The 20,381-nt window shown below is 35.3% G+C and overlaps 1 protein-coding gene across 6 annotated transcripts in view; it reads left to right on the top strand.

Moving 5' to 3' along the window:
• The window catches only part of LOC116634082 (EGF-like and EMI domain-containing protein 1), a 649,939-nt gene that overhangs the window by 274,299 nt on the left and 355,259 nt on the right, over window positions 1-20,381 (top strand). The gene's annotated exons all lie outside the window — the stretch shown is intronic.

Below are 20,381 nucleotides of genomic sequence, written 5' to 3'. Positions count from 1 at the left end.
GGATAAAGAACTTTTAGTTAGGGCTCTTTGATTGAAGGCAACAGAAACCACTTCTAACTTACTTAGGCAAAAGTGAGAGCATTGCTGGGATCTGTTGAAAGGTTTTGGGGGTTGCCCAGGAAATTGAGCGAAGAATTGAAAACCTGGTCGTAGATACAGCAGAACCTAGGGCAGCCCTAGGGTTCCACATTATTGTTATTAGTGGGCAAATTTTTGATCTTTGTTGTTTGACTGAATATTCAATTTCTAGAACTGAGCTCAGGTCTTCTATTCATTTTTTGAACAAGAAAGGGTGGGCTTTCAGAATTGGTATTGCCTTCATGATGGGACCAATAAGTAGATATAGGCTTTAAAAAGCTCTTCCACTATGGCCCTCATCCTTCTATGTGCTACTTCAGACTCTACACATCTAAAGGTGCAATGACATATTATTAGCCCAGTTAGGGTCCTTCATTCCATGCCACTGTTGTTTCTTTTATATTTCTTACCCAGGCAAATACGCATGTCATCTCTACAACTTTAGCATGCTTATATTTATAGATCATTCTATGGTTTTTCTACATTTAGAGATATTCTTGTAAGCTGTTATATTCGTATGGTATCTAATGGATTTCTTTGCAGCTTAAGGGAATGAATGAATATACAAAGTTGCCATCTTTAATAGAATGCTATTAACTAGAGAAAAAAGATTTCTATGCATGATTTGAAAACTTGAAGTTATAACATTTTTATATCCCCTTAAGTACATTTTTAAAGTAATGTGCTATCCTATTATTTTTCCCAGCTAAATTTTTAAATTTTTTTCAAACTGGGTGAAAGTAGATAAACAAAAGAAGAAAGAAATTTTTCCTCTGTTTTTAATATCACCTCTTCTCAAGTGAGATCTACCTCCTCATGTCTACAAATTAGCAGTTTCCAGAGTGCTAATACATGGGGTATATATAGCCAAAGGTAACCTCTTGGTGAGCATTAGAGAGAATGGGTTATAGACTCTGAATTCATTATATCCTACATAGTAACATTATTGCTTTATCTTTGGACCTTCAAGATATTGTATAAGATATAAAAATAGCTTTTATTAATTCATGTCATATTGTGATTCATTTCATTGAGATTTTAATTATTAATATTTAACATAATAATTTATTGTAAAGCTCAATTTTCCATGAATAATAGGTTTAAAAGAATTTCTGAATATTAAAGCATGATTTAATTATATTATAACATGGTGCTTTTTTTTTGGTAGGACTTACCTAATTAAAAAAAACTTGGTATTGCCTTCCTAAAAAAACTATTAACTTTTATTTCTAATGCAATTATGATCTCCTGAAGTACTTTTATATCTATTACTTCATTGTTTGGTCATAGCTATGATGTGAGAAAGACAGGTGATTTAGAAGGCTGCTTTGAATCACGTGGTACCAGTCAACCTGGTGATAGAAACTAACCATGTGGGCAATCAATCAATCGTACTATATAATGCAGCTCCAATAAAAACTCTGAACCCTTGAGTGTCAGGTGAGCTTCCCTTGTTGGCAACACTCTGTGTACATTGTCACACAATGCCAGGAAAGTAGCATCTCCTGACTTCATGGGGAGAGGATGATGGAAGCTCCATGTTTGCTACTTTCCTGACTGAGCCCTTTGAGCTTCATCCTTTGATACTCATCTGTACCCTTTTGCTGTAATAAACTGTAACCATGGATACAACTGCTTTCAGTGAGTACTGTGAGTCTTTTTAGAGAATTATCAAGGCTGAAGGTAGTTTTGTAATATCCCAAATATCCTTGCAATTAGTGTCAGAAGTGAGGGCAGTCTGGGGACTATATACCTCTAACTTTGCAGTTGCCTGAACTCCCAAGAATTGGCCTAAACCCTACAATAAGCTACTAATCCACTGGATTTTGAATCAATATAATATTGAAATCCTAAGTTACTAATTTTCCGATCCTATCATGTAAGTTATTTTGTAAAATAAATGAATTATGAATTCAACTTTGGTATATTTATCCCAGAATTTGCCCCAAATTAATTATTTTCCATTTATTAAGATAAATGTAGAAACTAATCAGTTGGGACTATAACACTTAAAAATCTTTTATTTTCTTTTTAAAAACTCTGTTTTATTGAACTTTTTAAAAAATAAATAAAGAGAAAGAGAATAAAGGAAAAGAAAAGAAAGGGGGAAAAAAGGAATAAAAGAAAGGAAAAGAAAAGAAATTCCCATATCTAATAAAAGTTCAAACAGTATAAAAAATTCAATCTGTACGTAAATAAACCTCCTGCCTTCTTCCTCTGATAGAATTTTTTGTTGTTGTTTCCTAAAGCAAGAATTACTTTTTTCCCCCTCTTCTAGTTTTTATATTTATGTTTTTACTAATGTTAAAGTATCGCTTTTAGACTGATTGAGGTCCTCAAGGTTCTATTGTTTGTATGTGAAATTTCAAGCCACAGATTCACTCACAATTTCTCAGTGTTATGTTTCCTTATCAGTAATTAGCAGGCCCCACTTCATTTTGTTTCTAATCTCTATTTACATTGCTTCTTTATTACCCTTCTTTTCACGCCTGCCAGCTACCATTTCTTTCGCCTTTTTTGATTTGGTGCCTCTTTTAAAAATATTTGTCCCTCCCTTACCATATCAGTTCTACTACTTGGTTATTGAATGCCTACTATGTTTGAAACATCACTTCATGTTTTGAGTGTCACATTTGGGAAAAATCCAAATCCTAGGTAATGAGTCTTTTTACTATGCTCTCCATTCTGATATTAGATTTGGTGTGTGTGTGAGTGTGTGTATGTTGCCAGCCTTTAGGAATATCATCTCAGCAAATATTGTCATGTGTTAGCTATAGAAACTGAGCAAATTAAATGACAGCTAGTTTAAGGCAAAACAGAAACCAGGGTGCAGGTCTCTGGACTTCAGTTTACTGCATTATAATTGCATTTTTTTTCTTTCTACATGTTATTAGCTCAAAACAATCCCCAGACTCAAAACTTTCAACCTGGAGACCTGCGGGACATCATGTAAATTACCACTCCCCCTGAAATTTCTAATATAAAGCTATATATTCAAGAAACAAAGGGATTCATGGCTCTAAATATTTAGGTTACTGAGCAGCTCACTTAGGAATTATGAAAACTTCTTTTTAATGTTGTTGCTAATTGATCTCTAACAAGCTCTAAGCAGGTTCCCTGTTGACAGAATTGAACGCTTACCCTAAAACAGATGTAAAAGATTCATACCTGAACTTGTTTAAATCTGAGTAACTAAGATGACAATTTGCATTCACAATGACAGCAATATATGTGTCTCTGTGGAAGATACAGTGGACAAACAAGCTTTCTTTAATGGTGTGTTACTTTAGGTTTCTTTTTCTCTCTTGATCTCCTTCTCTTTATTTTTAACCAATAAATCCAAACCTGATGACGTGTTCAAGTTGCTTTGACTATTGGATATGCCAGTTCTCTCCAGGTTTCAGGTCCCATTCCTTCTCAAATATTTCCACTGAAATAATCTTCATGGTAGAGGGAGGTGGACTCTTACCCCCAGGTGTCTGGGTGTGGAGTAGAACAGCCTCCTATCAGCAAAACTGCTTTGGAGCAACAGTCTTTTGCTTGTTTTAATTTAAAAATAATGTTTTGCATCCTTTTATTCACTAGTAAAATAATAATTAATAGTGTCATCCCAAGGGTATATATCATATTTATTTTGTAGTTTGGGGTATTTCTGTCACATGATAGTCTATCCTTGACTCAGGTGAATGTATACCCTAGTTTGAAGCACAGAGATAGACTATGTGAATTTTGGAGGCCATTAGACAAAGAGGTTTCTGGCTTCAGACAGAGTTTTTTGCATGTTAATATAGATTGAGAGTCAAAAAGAAGAGACCTACTAAGCAGCATTTCCCAAATATATTTTACCTTAAAATTTTTTTCACACAGCTTACTGGAATCTTATGGAATCAGTGTTCCAAGGGGTACAGTTTGAGAAAGGTTTGTCTAATTCATTCTTACCTCTCCATTTTATTATGGAAATACCTTTTTTCTTAAAATAATTTTGTTAATTTAATAATTAAGTACCATAAACATTAATTCTATTGGGATATCAAAAGAGATCTGTCTTTGTTTTTTTTTCCCAGTTTCTTCAAAGCTTGTCATAAAACTCTTTCTGTTATTTGGGTAAAAATCTTTAAAAGATCTACTCGGTGTTTGGAAAATAGTGTCATTAGATCACTAGTCTAGAAATTAGAAGAACCTAGATTCTGATACCTATCAGCTCTAGGATTCCAGCCTTTCTCGTCATTTAACTTCTCTTTGCCTCAATTATTTGTTTAAAAATTATAAAAAAAACCCCACAAAACACCCACCCCCCCAAAAAAAACAAAGATAGCACCTGTCTTATGCACTTTCACATCATGTTGAGTATTAAATTAGATAGTTTGGGGCCTGGGTGGCACAGTCGGTTGAGCATCTGACTCCAGGTTTCAGCTCAGGTCATGATCTCATAGTCAGGAGATGGAGCTCTGCATCCAGCTCCATGCTCAGCATGGAGTCTGCTTGAGATTCTCTCTTTCCCTCTGCCCCTCCCCCTGCTCGTGCTTGCTCTTCTCTCTCTCAAATAAATAAATAAATCTTTTTTAAAAATTAGTTAAATTTACTGTATAAACTAGAAAGTATAATAGCAATGTAAGGTGTCATCAGTATTATTACCATTATTATGTGACTAATCTCACTTCCATTTAATCTTTTGCAAATGTTGGATAGAGTTGATAGGATTTACAGACATGCTGAAACCATTTGAAGTAAGGAAAGAATGATTATTTGAATCAAATGTGAGTTTCTTCTAGTAGTTTTCTCCATCATCTTTTTAAAAGAGCCCTCCCCCCATCGAAAAAAAGCCCTCTCTATGTGTTTATATGGGTTAGATAGCTTTAATTTGTTTCTTCTTATTTGCTCTTGGCCATCACAGCTACCATTCCGTGAGAGGCTTTCTTTGTCTTATAATTTATTTTAAAGTGAGATGGCAAAACTGTTTTAGTTTAATGCATTTTTTTCTTCAAGTTTCCTGTAAGTAGCATTTATGAGCAATTTCAGATTTATTCTGTTATAATGGCATTTTAAAAAAGATTATCCTTAGGCATTATGATGGCTTTAGAATAAATCTAGCTAAAAAAAAATTATCATTGTTGTGAAATAAAAATCTCCTAAATGTCTTTAAATGTAGTCCATCTTTTGGAGACCTTCTGTTTGGAGGCGAGTTTGTCTCCTGAGTATATTGAACAACAGTAATTCATGGCGTTTATTCAGCATTGTGTATTTTCAAAGCAATTTGCAATCATCAATTCATTTAACCACCCAGCAATTTCAGCACTGAGAAGCAAATGTAACTTGACCACCACCTGAGCTGGCATTAGCGCCCCAAATTGCCTCTGGGCTCACATCATTGAGACTTGCTTTGATTAAAAATCACCCTTGGAACAAATGAAAGGCTAAATATAAGCTACTCCCCTCTATCTTTTGTCCATTATTTGCTTATAAGTGGAATACTCTATCTCTACTTCAGTGAGAGCTGTTTGTGTCCCCAATACTCCTTAGAGATGGTTTGCCTGTATAAATATGAAGGCAAGCTGTTGTGGTAAGATCCTTTCAGGGAACTTTTAGTACTCACCCTTTAAGGTCCAACCCAGATGTTATTTTATAACTGAAATGTTCCACAAAACTTCTCCTTCTGTCTTCCCACAATTTAATTAATGCCCTCCTCCTGTCTTCTCACAGAATGTTGTATATACTTCTGTTATAGCTCTTGCCACAATTTTGGTGTAGCTCTAAGTCTACATGTGCTCTAAGTCTAGACTGGGAGCATTTCTATGGCCTGTAATCACATCTCATTTATTCATCTATCCTCATCCCTTATCACAGTTCTGGATATATAAAACCTGATCATCTTTAAATCCCATTTTAGAACTCACCTTCTCCAAGTAGATTTCGCTGACTATCTATGCTTTGCTCCGGCTGATGTAAAGAGTAGAAGAGGGGCATCCAAATCAGATGGGCTCAGGGCAAGTCTCCCTAGAGGCACTAATGCTTTGGCTAATTTATCAGAAGGATGAGATGTTATATTGGTGAAGCAGATAGGAGGGAAGGAACGGGGTGTGTAAAAGCTCCAGGGCAAGAAACAGCATGACACACTGGATGGATTATGAGTAGTCTTCATAACAGTGGCTATCACATGCCAGCATCCTTTTCATTACCACCACCACCATTGTCATCTTACACGTAGCATTTGTTGAGCACTTTCTAGATGCCTAGTACTGTCTTTGGTGTCTTATGGACTTTACCTCACATGACAATCGCAATAGCCATACAATGTAGGAATTATCAGCATTGTACTTTGTCAGGTGAAAAAAGTCAGATTCAGAGAGACTAAAGACTTTCTCAAGTTCCCGTGGTTAGTAAGTAAGGGAACCAGGATTTGAACCTTGTGGCATGAGGTTTGTGTCTTTTTGTGTTGCATTGTGCCACTTGGATACCATCTCAGGCCTGCTTGCTTCTTGGAATACCCACTGATTGTGTCGCTTCTTTTTCTCCTTTGTCTATGAACCCGCAAGTGGTGAGCAGCCCACAGGCTACATTCAGTGACACATTTCAGTTCTGTGATTCTGTTCAGAATCCACACATCCTCTAAAAGGCCTCCTATAGAAGGAGTCGCCATTAACTGCAAATGGAGCTCTGATCACAGGAGGAATGGGGACAGGAGCTGAGACCATTATTCTCTATTCTAAGATGTCTAAAGCAGACCATAACACCTTTTATGTTTTCATTCCTTGCTTTGAGGCCTACACCTTGAAGGCTACCTTTCTTCTCAGGTCCCCCAAATGGTTTTTATTCTCAAAATTATAAAAGGCAATGCTATTAGTTCATGCTCTTGCTGTTTAAGGAGGCAAAAACTTTTCAAATCTTGAGCACAATTACTTAGGGGGTGTTTAATTTAAAACAAGGTAGATTGAGCTCTGTTGCTTGAGGTTAAAGATATGTGTTCCTTACAGTGCTTTGGACCATGTAGTGACTCATTGCAGAGTCTGCAGGAACCATTTGAGAGTTGCCCGACACAATACAGAGTCACTTGCAATTTACATCAATCAAAGAAATCAATGAAATTCCAAAAATTTGTGGCTCTCAGAAGTCTCAGGTATTACTTAAGATTCTAGCAAAGAGTGGCTTACTTATATTGAAGGGTTCCATTCCATCTTACATCTCAAACATACTATGTCACAAAATTAATTCAAGGGGCATTTAATTAAAATGAAAAGGATATGGAAGTATGTGATCTGGGGTGGGGGTATGCATTTCTGTCATTTCTAGTGTTGCTCATGCATTGGGAGAGTTAGAAAACATGGTAGGGATTATTTTTTCCTTTTCCTTTCCTTTTCTTTCATTTCCATTTTAATTCCCATCAGTTGCTTACATATTCTTGAATAGATCCTCATCCTTTGGCAATGAAAAATAATTATTTATAAATTAATCTTACATGATCCCACTTATATATAATTTGTTAAAAATTTATCATTAAAGAGTTCACATTCCCCGGGGTGCCTGGGTGGCTCAATCATTAAGCCTCTGCCTTCGGCTCAGGTCAAGATCTTGGGGTCCTGGGATCAAGCCCCGCATCGGGCTCCCTGCTCGGCAGGAAGCCTGCTTCTCCCTCTCCACTCCCCCTGCTTGTGTTCCCTCTCTCTCTGTCTCTCTCTCTGTCAAATAAATAAATAAAATCTTTAAAAAAAAGTACACATTCCCTCAATCTTGCCCTATAAACTCTTTTCTTAGATAGTAAAAGTCTAGGTTAGTGGGCATAGATAATGGCAAGGCACCAACTTTGGAAACATTGAAGCTTACAAGGTCCTTTACAAGTGATTTCATTCTTGGTCTTGCAAGATTTTGTAAGGTGCCATCTATTATAAGATGATATTAAACTAATAATTGGGGGGAATAATACAGAGCATTGAATTTGTGGCCTTCTTACATTAAGATAGAAAATGGATAGAAAACTATTAATTGGTATTAAAATGTGGTGTTGAGTGCTATAAACTTTGTGTTAGTAATTTGGACATTGTCAATCTGATTAGGTTAACAAAAGCCATCCAGAATAAGACAAAAAGTATGGTGGCCTTTCCAAAATACTTGCGGGCTCTATGAAATATTAACATGAATTATAAAAGTTATGCTTGGTAAGGTTAAAACAAATGAGTGTCTTTCAGGTAATGGCATGTGAAGGGTGAGTCATGGAAGTTTCTTAATTGGGGGGAAATCATAATTTTTTAATACATCAGGGAAAATTTAATAGAATGGTTGGATTTCAGAAACAATTTAACAAGGGCAATAATGATTAATTACAAAGCAGAAAATATGTGAGGTATATTTGTCATAATGATTAGGTTTTGGAAAAACTCTCAAATAGGCAACTTAGAGTTTGAGTTATTTGAGATTTAATGAAAAAATATAGGATTGGGGGACAGAGGTAAGGAGTAATGCACTGAATGCTTTTACATAAATGTTTTATGAATATTAAATTAAAGCAATTTTAAGGAAGCACACTAAATACACATCATATTAATGTAATTTGTGAGTCTTAAAATTAGTAAAAAAAATTTGCTATATTTAAGAATTTCCATCTACTAATCCCTTTTCCATAGTAAATATTTTACTGTCTTCATCCATTGTTTTAACAGAATGCTTTTAAATGTGCTGTGCTCTGTTTCAGTTATGAAGTTATAGCTCCTCTAGCCACCATCCCAAAATTCAATGGGTTCTGATTGAGTCACTTGGAGTTGCTGACCCTTTGTTCTAGGCTCTAGGGGTCTATTTTCTCTCAATCTTTCTCTCTCTCCGCCCCCCTCCCTCTTGATCTCTGGGAAATATATATATATTTCAAGATTTCATCGGGGTGAGGGAGTCAGGGAAGAAATCCTCTCATTCTGCCTTTCCTCATTTTTTAAAATGAAGGTCTACAGATCTCATTCTAATTATCCTCAATTGTTAAGTCATCTAGGCATATTTGAACCATTTTTCATAGTTACTGACCAAATAGTTAAGAGTACATTTACATATCTGGTACTTAAATTTAGGATAAAGAACCGGTTGGCAATAGATTTAGTACAGTACTTGTGTACTAATAAAAATAAATAAACCTAATTTATTCTCTAGAGCTCTTAAAAATGATAGTTTAGAAAATTTTTCATTGTGCTAGGTTCAATATGTTATATATTTTTAAATATTACAGAATAACCTTCAAAGGAAAGAACTAATGGTTTGAAAATATTTTTAAAACTTTGTTGATGGGGTGCCTGGGTGGCTCAGTCAGTTAAATGTCTGACTTTTGATTTCAACTTAGGTCTTGATCTCAGTGTCATGAGTTCAAGCCCCATGCTGGGCTCCATGCTGGGTGTGGAGCCTACTTAAAAAATTTTTTTTAAAAATAAAGTAAAAATTTGTTGTTGATCTCAAAATTAGGCATTGACACCTGTAATTCATTCTATCTTTAAAGTTCCTAATTCTGGCTTTTTTGCTTTCCCTTTTCCTACTGCCTTCTCTTTCCATACTTTCACTTGTTTCCAGAGCTTAAAGCAGTTTTAGAGCTTCATTGGCCAATGTGTGACCACCAGATGCTCTAACTTCTCTGAGAAAACATTCCTAAAAGCATCTCAGAATTGATACCCAAAAAGCCTGGAGCTTCAACTGAAACTGTGGTATTATGTGTTTCTGAAGGGTCCAGTTCAGTGCTGATGCTTTAGCTCACAGTTCTAGGGAGCTTAAGGTTGGTGAGGGCCTTTTTAAACTTATGAAGAAATTTAGATGTCTTGAACAAAAAGATTAACAAAAGAAAAACAGTTTATTAATGCATGCAGCACAGATCACACAGGAGAAAACTATGAAAAGTAACTCAGAATGGTGACTTAGAACTCTGGTTTTTATAGCATCTTCAACAAGGAACAATAGATTTGTGGAAAAATGACAGGACAAAGGAGAGGGATTTTAGGCTTCCAAGAGTGGCAGACTGTGGGAAGGTAAATACATGAGAGGGGACTAATGGAGTTAGGTGTGTCCACAGATTCCTCTGGTGCCATCTCTGGGCTTATAGGAGTCTGTCTCCAGTGAAAGGAGAAGTTATATTCTGCCTTTACGCATGGCAGGGGGAGAGTGGAAAAAGCTTTTCCTGCATTTGCTATCTCTTAATTGTCTTCAGCTCAAAATAATTTTTATGTCAAAGAGGCAGATCTTGAGGTGATATATTTTGGTTTCCTTCATGTGCATAAGTGGAATCCCTACTTCAACATACTTTAGAATAATGCACATTTGCTCATCTTAAATTATTAGGGATTAAGACTCCAAGAGCAGGTGATTTCAGCAGTAATTGAAATTCAGAGAGAAAAGATGGCTATTCCCTGAGTCTTTTCCACACTGTTTTTACAACATTGATGTCTGCATACTTTGTATGGTAACATCCACTCCCTGCAGGTTTTCTCTCAGTTCGTATTCAGAATGAGCAATGGCTGAGAGTCAGGCTTCTGGAGTCTAGTCCCAGCAGACTATTAATTAGCTTTGTGGTGTGTGCAAAGGCACTTAAACTCTCTGGGCTTTAGTTCCTACAAATATAAAATGACTCTTTCTTCATGACCTTTAAGAGAATTTACAGCTTAAAAGGTCTTTAATTCCATGCATTTTTGGTCTTTAGGTATATATTACTATCTCCATTAGGCCATGGCTTCTATATCTGACATCTAGAACAGTGCCAGTTATAATTTAGGCACTCAAGAAATTGAATTCATTCAAAGGAAATAAAGTATTAAAGAATACATTCCCGCTATAAATTAAGGACTATCCATCATATTTCCTTGTTCTCAGTGATGCATGTATTGTTGGCATATAGAATAGGATCAACTCTGAAACTGTTTATATTGAGACCAGCCTTCTTCAGACTTCAAATTAAGATTGTCATAAGTGAATGTTTTAAGCCTGTGGGCTTAAATGTCTACACAGATAAAGAATAGAGAATAGAGTAGTAGGATTGGAATGAATTTGTATTTCCTAATAAGGCAGCAGAGAAAATCTAAAACTCCTCCTCTCACACCCCAAAAAATCCTCCTAAAAATAAAAAAATTAATTATAACATAGATAATCTAGGATGATCCATTATTCACCCTAGAATTGCAACACTTCATTTCACTTAATTGGGGATGATGTAAATGAAGAATCATTTTCTGGTGAAATAGCAAATGGAACTTGGTTTCTGGTTAAAGGGTTTTCACTGATAGTTATTTTTTCTTTCTTTCTTTCTTTCTTTCTTTCTTTCTTTCTTTCTTTCTTTCTTCTTTCTTTCTTTTTCTTTCTTCTTTCTTTCTTTCTTTTTCTTTCTTTCCTTTCTTTCTTTCTTTCTTTCTTTCTTTCTTTCTCTCTCTCTCTTTCTTTCTTTCTTTCTTTCTTTCTTTCTTTCTTTCTTTCTTTCTTTCTTTCTCCCTCTCTCTCTCTTTTTTTTAATCAAGAGCTCCTGAACTTTGTTAGTTGAAACCACACCTCCCACAGCTACAGTTAGGTGTGTGAGAATATTATTAAAAGTACATTTTCAGTGGAGGAAGTCTCCAGAATGTGTTACTGCTAATCTCCTGAGCCATTAGTGGTATTCATATGATAAAATGTTAATGTTTCTCTTCTAATTTAAGTGCATTTCTGAACATACCTCAAAGCCAAGCCATGCTGGGTTGAAATGAGGAATGTGATTGGATTTGATTTTAATAGAACATAACATTGATGGAATTGAGATTGACCTCATTATGATTCTCAATTCCATACTAGATCTTTGCTTTAGGCATTAAAGAGCATATGGTAATAACTTTTTTTTTTAAAGCTTTGCTGTTAAAGATTTAGTGGAAAGATTATCTGGAATATTTTTTATCAAATATCTTATTTAAATAAGAAGGATTCTTTAAAGCATTAGCATTAAAAATTCACAGAACGTATGAAATTAAAAATAGAAAAATCTATTAGGTTATCTTTCCTCTCCCAGAAAAGGATTACTTCAGAGAAAAGAAGCTATGAAAATGAAAAATCATAACTGAAACAATTATAATATTAACATTACAGATGAAAGAGGAAAAGATGTATTGGATTGGTTCGAGAAATCAACTGAAATACATATTTTATTCTTTAAGAAGTCTTTTACTCCATTTTTATATATTAAGTTTACAGGTACAATTAAGTCATCAGTCCTTTTGTTGTTTTTAAACTTAAATGATTTTGAGGTGGTTTTATTACAAATAAACAGCTGGAATTAAAATTTGATTGAAAATTCTTAATGCTTAAAGTACATTGTGAATATGCTCTGCCTTTTTTGTTTTTGGATTCTCAACACAGAACTCTAAGCATATATTGTATTTTCATTTTATTATATAATATGCACACAGATTGAAATGACTCTAGGTCTTATATATGTGCTATAAAGAAATTATTAGCAGACTTATAAATAGAATTGTTTCTGATTTTATTTTTAAGAACTAATGAGCCCTCATCCTACTGAATGTGAGGTAGATGGGTGAAGGGAGGAAAAACTTGACCTTTTTCCCCCTCTATCCATCTTTATTCATTGGCTGGAGCTCTGCAAATTAAACTGACGAAAGATATTACAAGAAACATGGAGTTCATAAACATGTACATTGTGCATACACAGAATTCAGTGATGAGTAATTCAAAGGGGTGGTTAAAACTTGGGTTTATACGACTGCCTTCGGCTCAGGTCATGATCCCAGGGTCTTGGGATTGAGCCCCACACCAGGCTCCTTGCTCAGCAGGGAATCTGTTTCTCCATCTCCCTCTCCCACTGCCCCTCCCCCTGCTCATGCTCTCTCTCTCTCTCTCTCAAATAAATAAAATCTTTAAAAAAACCATTTGGGCTTATATAGCATCTTAATAGAAGAACAGTAAAGTTGTAGAGAAGTGTCAAGACAAAGGAAAAGTTCTTTTGAGTTTCTAGAGGTAACAAATTGTAGGAAGGTAAATATATGGAGAAACTAATTGTAGGTATGGGCCAGTTAGCAAGGTTTGTTTGTGTAGACTCTCTTAGTGTCATCTTGTCTCCATTGATAAGGTTGTTATACCCTTCCTGGTATGGGAAGTGGGTGGGGAACACCTTCACAAGTGGAATTTATGTTCTGCTTTCAGGCATATGGGGGGGGGGGGCGGTGAGTAGAGCAGACAGAGACCTTATCCTGTGTTTAGTTCTTCTAAATTGCCTTCAACACAAAATAATCTTTATGCCAGAGTGGTATATTTTAGGGTAGCATACTCTGAATCCCATCATGGCTAGGCAACAAACTTTAAATTTGTCAGCTTAGAGCATCACTGATGCTTTCAGTTTTAATGATTTATTTTGGATTACTCAGTATTTGTTAGGAAAATGTTCAATCTTTTGGATACTCTCTACCCCAATCCTGCTTCTCTCCAGCTGGGCATGTATAGTTTTATTTCTTGTGGTGGGGGTATATCTTATCTAGCAACACTGTGGCTGTCTCATCTGCTCATAGGGCACAGCACCTGTGAGTTATGACTGGTCCCATCTAGACTTTTGGGTGGGATGCTGGCACCCATGATTGGAATCTGTAGCCCAGTGAAGTGTCAACTCATCTTGATGTTCAGCATTCTGTAGTCTTTTCACATTTCTTGTTTGATTTCAAAATTGGTCCTATAGATTAGGTAAAATTGATACTATGGGTCAAGCCGTCTTAGCCCTGGAAAAAGAAAAGATGAGTGAGATGAATAAATAGATGGCTCTGATTTTTATTTTTATTTTATTTTATTTTTTTTAAAGATTTTATTTATTTATTTGACAGAGAGAGACACAGTGAGAGAGGGAACATAGCAGGGGGAGTGGGAGAGGGAGAAGCAGGCTCCCCGCAGAGCCGGGAGCCCGATGTGGGACTCGATCCCAGGACCCTGGGATCATGACCTGAGCCGAAGGCAGTCGCTTAACCGACTGAGCCACCCAGGCTCCCATTGGCTCTGATTTTTAAAACAATATGAATTTTCATACTGGAAAGATTAAACTTTCTGTGTGCCCATAAACTTACAGGTCCTAATAAACTATGACCAAGCAAGCAACAAGGTCCTATACGTTTTGCCTTACCTGTCTCCCCAAACTTGTCTTCCTCACTCTCTGTGATCTGCCAGCCACACTGGGCTCCATTCCATTACTTCTTGTCAAACTCCTTCTGAGATATGGCCTTTGCACTTGCTGGCCTCTCAGCCTAGAGTGCTCTTTGCTTGGATGGTTCCTTTTTATCCTTCATTGTCTCAGCACAAACATCACCTCCTCATTGGTCTATCTTTGATTCATTGCTCTATCCCTAGTACCTAGAATACTGCATGATGTATGTCATAATATAGACTAACTGAATGAAATTTGAATGAATAGAGTGATATAATTTAGTCTTCATAATAACTTGATAAAGTGTACATTGCTATCCCCAGTTTACAATGGGAAAACTGAGTCTCCGGGAGGTTAAGAGACTTGTCTAAATTTATCATACTAGTGTGAGGCAGGAATGGAATTCTAACTGAGGTCTGTATGAATGCAAAGCCCATCTTGGGACATTAAGCCATACTATCTGCTTCTGTAGTGCAAATTTTGTCACTTATTTCTAATAGCTTGTTTTATGTGTTAATATACAATGTGTTGTTTTTTTTCTCTATGTGCTACCTAGCATAAGCATATCATGCATATAATTTGAAGTAGATTCCCCTCCCTACATCTGTGTGAAAGCACAACCACATCTGCATATTCATTTTTCATAAAGCCTCATAAAAGGGGTTGTTGAATTGTGCTCTTAACAGTAAAGCTGAAAATGTCATACCCACTCAGGTATGGAAATAATTTTCATAAATAATTCAAAGAGGTGGAAACATTTTTAGGTAGGAACAACTTTCTGCAACTCTCAAAAATATGAAGTTTTTTAAATGATATTTGGCTTTTATGTTCAACTTCAACTGGAAAATGCCAGCATGGTATAATATTTCATTTGACTGAAGGAAAAGTTCATGTAGAACAATATAGAGTTGTTAAGAAATAACCAAAGACTTTGCTGATAAATTAACATGAGTTTCTTTGGTTCTGGACAGAGCTCCAGGTCCTCTTCATGACCATGATTGGACACACGCCTGCTTGCTCTCTAGGCCACTGACATGTCTGCATCATAGATAATGGATAACTCCATCAAAAAGATTTTATCACTCTCCTCATAATGAGGGATTTTGGGGGGCCTCTACTTGATATAGTTACTTGGAGTACTTCTGGCTGAATACATCTTCTCTTTTTTTATGGACAAGAAGGAAAAAATATATATTTTTTTCCATCAAATTTCCAACCTCTACATGTTTTGCTTCAACTACTTGTGCAACGGCAGATAGAAAAGCTGAGCAGTTGCTAGGTAGCATGTTTCTGTAGATCGATCCACAAAGGACAGAATAGAGTGCATTCTGAAGGGGTAAGGACTAGAAAATGAAGCCAAATCAGCAAAACAAAGTAATACAAAAAGGCTGAAGCAAATTAATCATGACAGTACCTATATAAAATCTGGAGAACAAGTTGCTGTACCTTGAACCTTCAATAAACAAATTCATTTTGAATTTTTCTAGGATGGAAGATTTAAATGCAGACTGATGCTAGATGTAAAACAAACTGTCTCAAATATACCAAGAGATTGACTTTGAGAGAAATTAATAGCAATAATTGAATACTTTGTTAAGTGTTTTACAGTTTTAAGAGGGCATTTACTAAAACATTATTATTGTAGGATCATAAAAGTGACAGACTTTTCTCTTCCTTAGAAAACAACTTTGTTGTCCCTTATTTAAATGAACATGAGTCCACTAAAATGAAATGTTCATGTTTGGTAAGATCATATTTTGGAATTAATTTTTGACATAGAAATTTTGACGGTTTTTAATACAAAACTATTATGTTGATGAAGAAGAGAAATTCTATCTATTAAAAACAATCTAATTCTTGCTTTTTACTACCATCCATTTCAGTTTGTTAGAATGTTTCCCATTAGTAGAACCAACTTTATTAGTAATCACTTACCCTGGTAACCATCTGTATTGATTGCATGGTAAAGAACATTAGATTTGCTTATTTGTTTGCTTTTACATCTCTTGGTGAAAAACCAACTGCTAAATTATTAGTGACATACTTAAGGATTCAAAAACGTGTCTTTGTGACATCTTATTTCTTCTTCTCAAACTAGTAACTGGTTGTAAATAGAGATTCTCTTTTGAGTGAGAGAAATACATGCAACTGTTCATAGAACTAAACTGACTCATGATAATTATATGCACAAGAGAATAAGTAAAGTTATGAGGTAGAATTTGCTGAAATGCATATTTAAGTAGTGAGGCTAATAGCACTTAATAATATGTGAAAACTCTAAGAAGATATCTTTGGTATTTCTAAAGATAGAGGCAGGAAACTGAAGATTTTGGGAGCATGACTTGAGGTCTCATTGTTTCTTTAAGTAAATGGCTGGGACAATAGAAGAGAGAGGAAGTTTGAGAAATAAATGGTTGACTTTGAATTACAGAGGCTTGCCTTAAGAAAAAAAGTGGTATCTAGATAAGGATCGAAAGAATAGGGAGACTAGTTTCTTCTCTCACAATAATTCTGTAATAATTTTTTCTAAAAATGGAATGGGGCTGAATCAGAAGGTAAAATTCCTTATTTCTGGGAAATGTTGAAACCAATGAACAAATTCTTGATAAAAGAATTGTAAAAAGAGTTCAAGTGTGAGTGATAGGAATATCTATTTTTAAATGTCCTTATAGTCTGAGATTTTATGATTTTGTTAATTTCTTTATATTTATTTTTTTAAAAAAGGGTTCAATTCTGTAAAACACCAGACCAGTTAACCTAGGTTATAGGATATGAACGTAAATTTTTCTCTTTCAAAAAGAGTAAAGATATATCTCCTATGTTCTAATCCAATACACAGAATTTAATATTTACAGAATTGAAAAGAAACCCTATTTTATGTAACTCATCATTTCAAAATTAAGAATATTTAGTGAGTATTATTTCATGTGACCCCACAGTGGGGAATTGTGATATTACAGGTTAGCTTTATTAGCCAACTCTTATGAGGACAAAAGTAGAGAGCAAATCTGGAACCTGGAGTAGCATGGAGAAAGGACTAGATCTCCCAGAAGAGAAGAATGACTGATGAGGGAGGGGAATTTTCAGCTGTTGGTAAAACCATATGCAGAAAATGAAGTAAACTGTTAGGCCAGTGTTCCAACTCTTGTGAGGCCAAATATATTCGTCTATGACAACTGTCATAACACTTCAAGTTCAACTCATAATTTACACAATGTTTTAGGCCAATCTAGTATGAATTTACCATGTGGGACAATGCCTTTGATTTTGTAATGAAAATTGATAGAAAATGAGAATATAACTGAGTTTTCTGAGATATATTCCATAAAATTGAAGGATCTTTGTTTTATGTTGCAGGACTGGATTGTGACATTCTTTAAATATAGTTAAAACAGTAATTTGAGTTAACATATTCTAATTTAATTAAACGTAATTGAATAATAGTCAAAGGAAGTAAACTATAAGCTGCTGCCATATTTATTTTGAAATATTTGAGTCATTTCAAGGAAAACTAAGTTATCACATAGGATATACTATAGCTTGGAAACCTCTCTTTATGATGGCCACAATCAAAGCCTTTGACCCAATAGGTGAAGTTTTGAGATGACATATTTTCCATTGCCATCAGAAAATAATCACTACTGCCATGGGCACTTAGAACTGTGTTCTCCCTTTCCTCTTCAGTTTTGTGTATGTCTCTGTCTTAATGAATTGAATAGGTCATATGACAAAGATCATTCCAACCTGATGTTCTAATATTCAATTCTATTTTATGTTCCTTTTCTTGATGATCTGCATCATTTTTTTCTTTAATAGAATTTATTTTTTTCTATGTTAATACTTAGCTCAGTGCTTTAGAAAATAGTTTCAAAAGGGTGAGATCTTATATGAAATCCTTAAAATTGGGTCAGTTTTTGGTTTGCTTTTTGTGTTTTTGTTTGTTTGTTTTTGCTAAGCATAGCCAGCCACCTTGCAAATACACATTATCAATTAGTTTTACTGAACACAGTTGGGGACATAAGGTGAAAGAATGTGAGTAGAACAGCACATCCATCACCACTCCAAGGGAATCTGTTATAAACACATCCCCTCCAGTCCCAAGTGACCCCTGCAAACAGAGGAAGCTCTCTTATTCAATAAGATCAGGGCTGTAATGGACACAGTGGTTAGAGTATGGAAAGTCAAATAATACATACAACTAAAGTTAATGATACATACAACTTTAAGCATTTATTTTAAATTAAGGCATATAAATATACTTCTAGTGATTCATCTTTTTATGAAGAATTAAGACTTTTTCTTTGAATTCAGGCCCTCTCTGGGATGTTTTGTGTTATATTTTTATTATAAGCCACATCCATTTTGTACCCTCTCCATATATGATGAGGTTTTGGAATATAGGTGAGGTTCAGTGGGGTGGAGTCCAGAGCTAATGACTAAGAAAGAATTCTTGAGACATCTTTGGTGCAAAATGGTGGTTTATTAAAGCACGGGGACAGGACACATGGGCAGAAAGAGCTGCTGCACCGGGGTTGTGAGGGGTGGCTGATTATATTCTATGGAGTTGGGGGAGGTGAGGAAAAAGGGAGGTTTCTGAAAGAACTTTCATATGCTAAAGAAGACTCACAGGATCCCGGAGGCCTCGCCATTGTCAAGTTAAGGCTGTTTACCCCTCTAGTAAGGCATTAACAGTAAGATAGTTGGGAGCTTCCTGGAGGAACCTTACACTCTGCCCACTTCAAGTATCTGTTGATGGGCTGCAGGTTATAAAGACATTTAATTGTATTTACATTCCCTTCTGGAAGCTATTGCTAAGGATTTTGTAAGTAAACTGAGGAAGACTCAGGTCTTGCAAGATTGTGGTCTCTGTAAGTTAACTATTTGTTTTTCCTTTAGGGCAGCCAGGAGTGCCTGAGAAATGTCACATATATCCCATGGTGTGGGGGGCGGGATTTAGGGGGTGCCAGTTTCTGCTTTGTCCTCAGCTTGCCTTCTGTTCTCTCATCAATATCCAGTTTCATTTTCTTGAAAAAGAACTGATAATGTAAAGATGTTTACAAAGTTAAGTGAAAAATCCTTCTGTGTTTTTATGACTTTTTTCTCATACCTAATTCAACAGCATTTTTTCAACTTTTCACCTTTAGCAAGGGCCCCCAAAACTTTTAAATAGTCCTTTTAAATTTAATACTCAAATTTAATTTTTTAATAACATGTAATAAAATTTATATAATTATAAATATGTTCTAAAAGAAGAATATAATTTTTTGTGGTGATGTTTCCTCCTCTAAGATGGCACTGAGAATCTGTCTGCACAAACAAACCTTACTAACTAGCCTTTACCTACCATTAATTTCCCCATATATTTATCGTACTACAACTGGTCATCATTAAAGCCTAAGACCTCTTTCCTTCATCTTGTCACTTCTGTACAAAATTATTATTCTTTGTTAAGATGCTACTTAAGCCCAAGTTATAACCACTTCTTTGAGTTACTCATCACTGAGTTATCCCATGTGTATGTTCAATATATGCATTAATAAATTCTGTATATTTTTCTGTTGTTAATCTGTCTTTTGTCAGTTTATTTTGAAGACCCAGCTACTAAACGTCAAAGTGTAGAATAATTTTTTCCTCCCCCACATAGGCATACAACTCAATGGTGGGTTAAGAAACTAATGGTGAAAGAGCAGTCACTAGCTTGAGTGTTCAATGTGTCATGGATGTCAGTCATTGTGTTTAAAGGAGGAGATGGCTAGTGAGAGTTAGTCTGACAAATTACATAAATGGAAGTCAGTTAAGAGAACTTCTAGTGTTTTAATTTCCTTCATTTTAAACTTCTTGAATGAAGTGACTGCATCTTATACATCCTTATATAACTTATTTACCTAGCACAGTGCCTGGCACATAATAGATGCATTTGTTTCTGCATTTGAATTAATACATTTTGGCAACATAATTATCCCAACAGGAAACTGTTTCTTCTAAGGGTGTGAGTGGTAGTTGTGTTTTGTTTTGTTTTCTCCCATGCTTACTGAGCAATAAGACAATATTAACATCCTGTTTGTGTTTCATTTTGATTGCCATTTGGTCAGCTTGAGCCTGAGAAAATTTATGCACAGTGTTTTAAAAGGGCCAATTTATGCTGAAAGCTTTGGAATTATCTTAGAGCCATCTTGAAGCTACTGCA

This window comes from Phoca vitulina, unplaced genomic scaffold (assembly GCF_004348235.1).
Source record: "Phoca vitulina isolate PV1807 unplaced genomic scaffold, GSC_HSeal_1.0 scaffold8, whole genome shotgun sequence".
NCBI classification, from domain to species: Eukaryota; Metazoa; Chordata; class Mammalia; order Carnivora; family Phocidae; genus Phoca; species Phoca vitulina.
The sequence above is the reverse complement of the archived record's forward strand: the minus strand, read 5'-3'. Positions and strand labels throughout refer to the sequence as shown.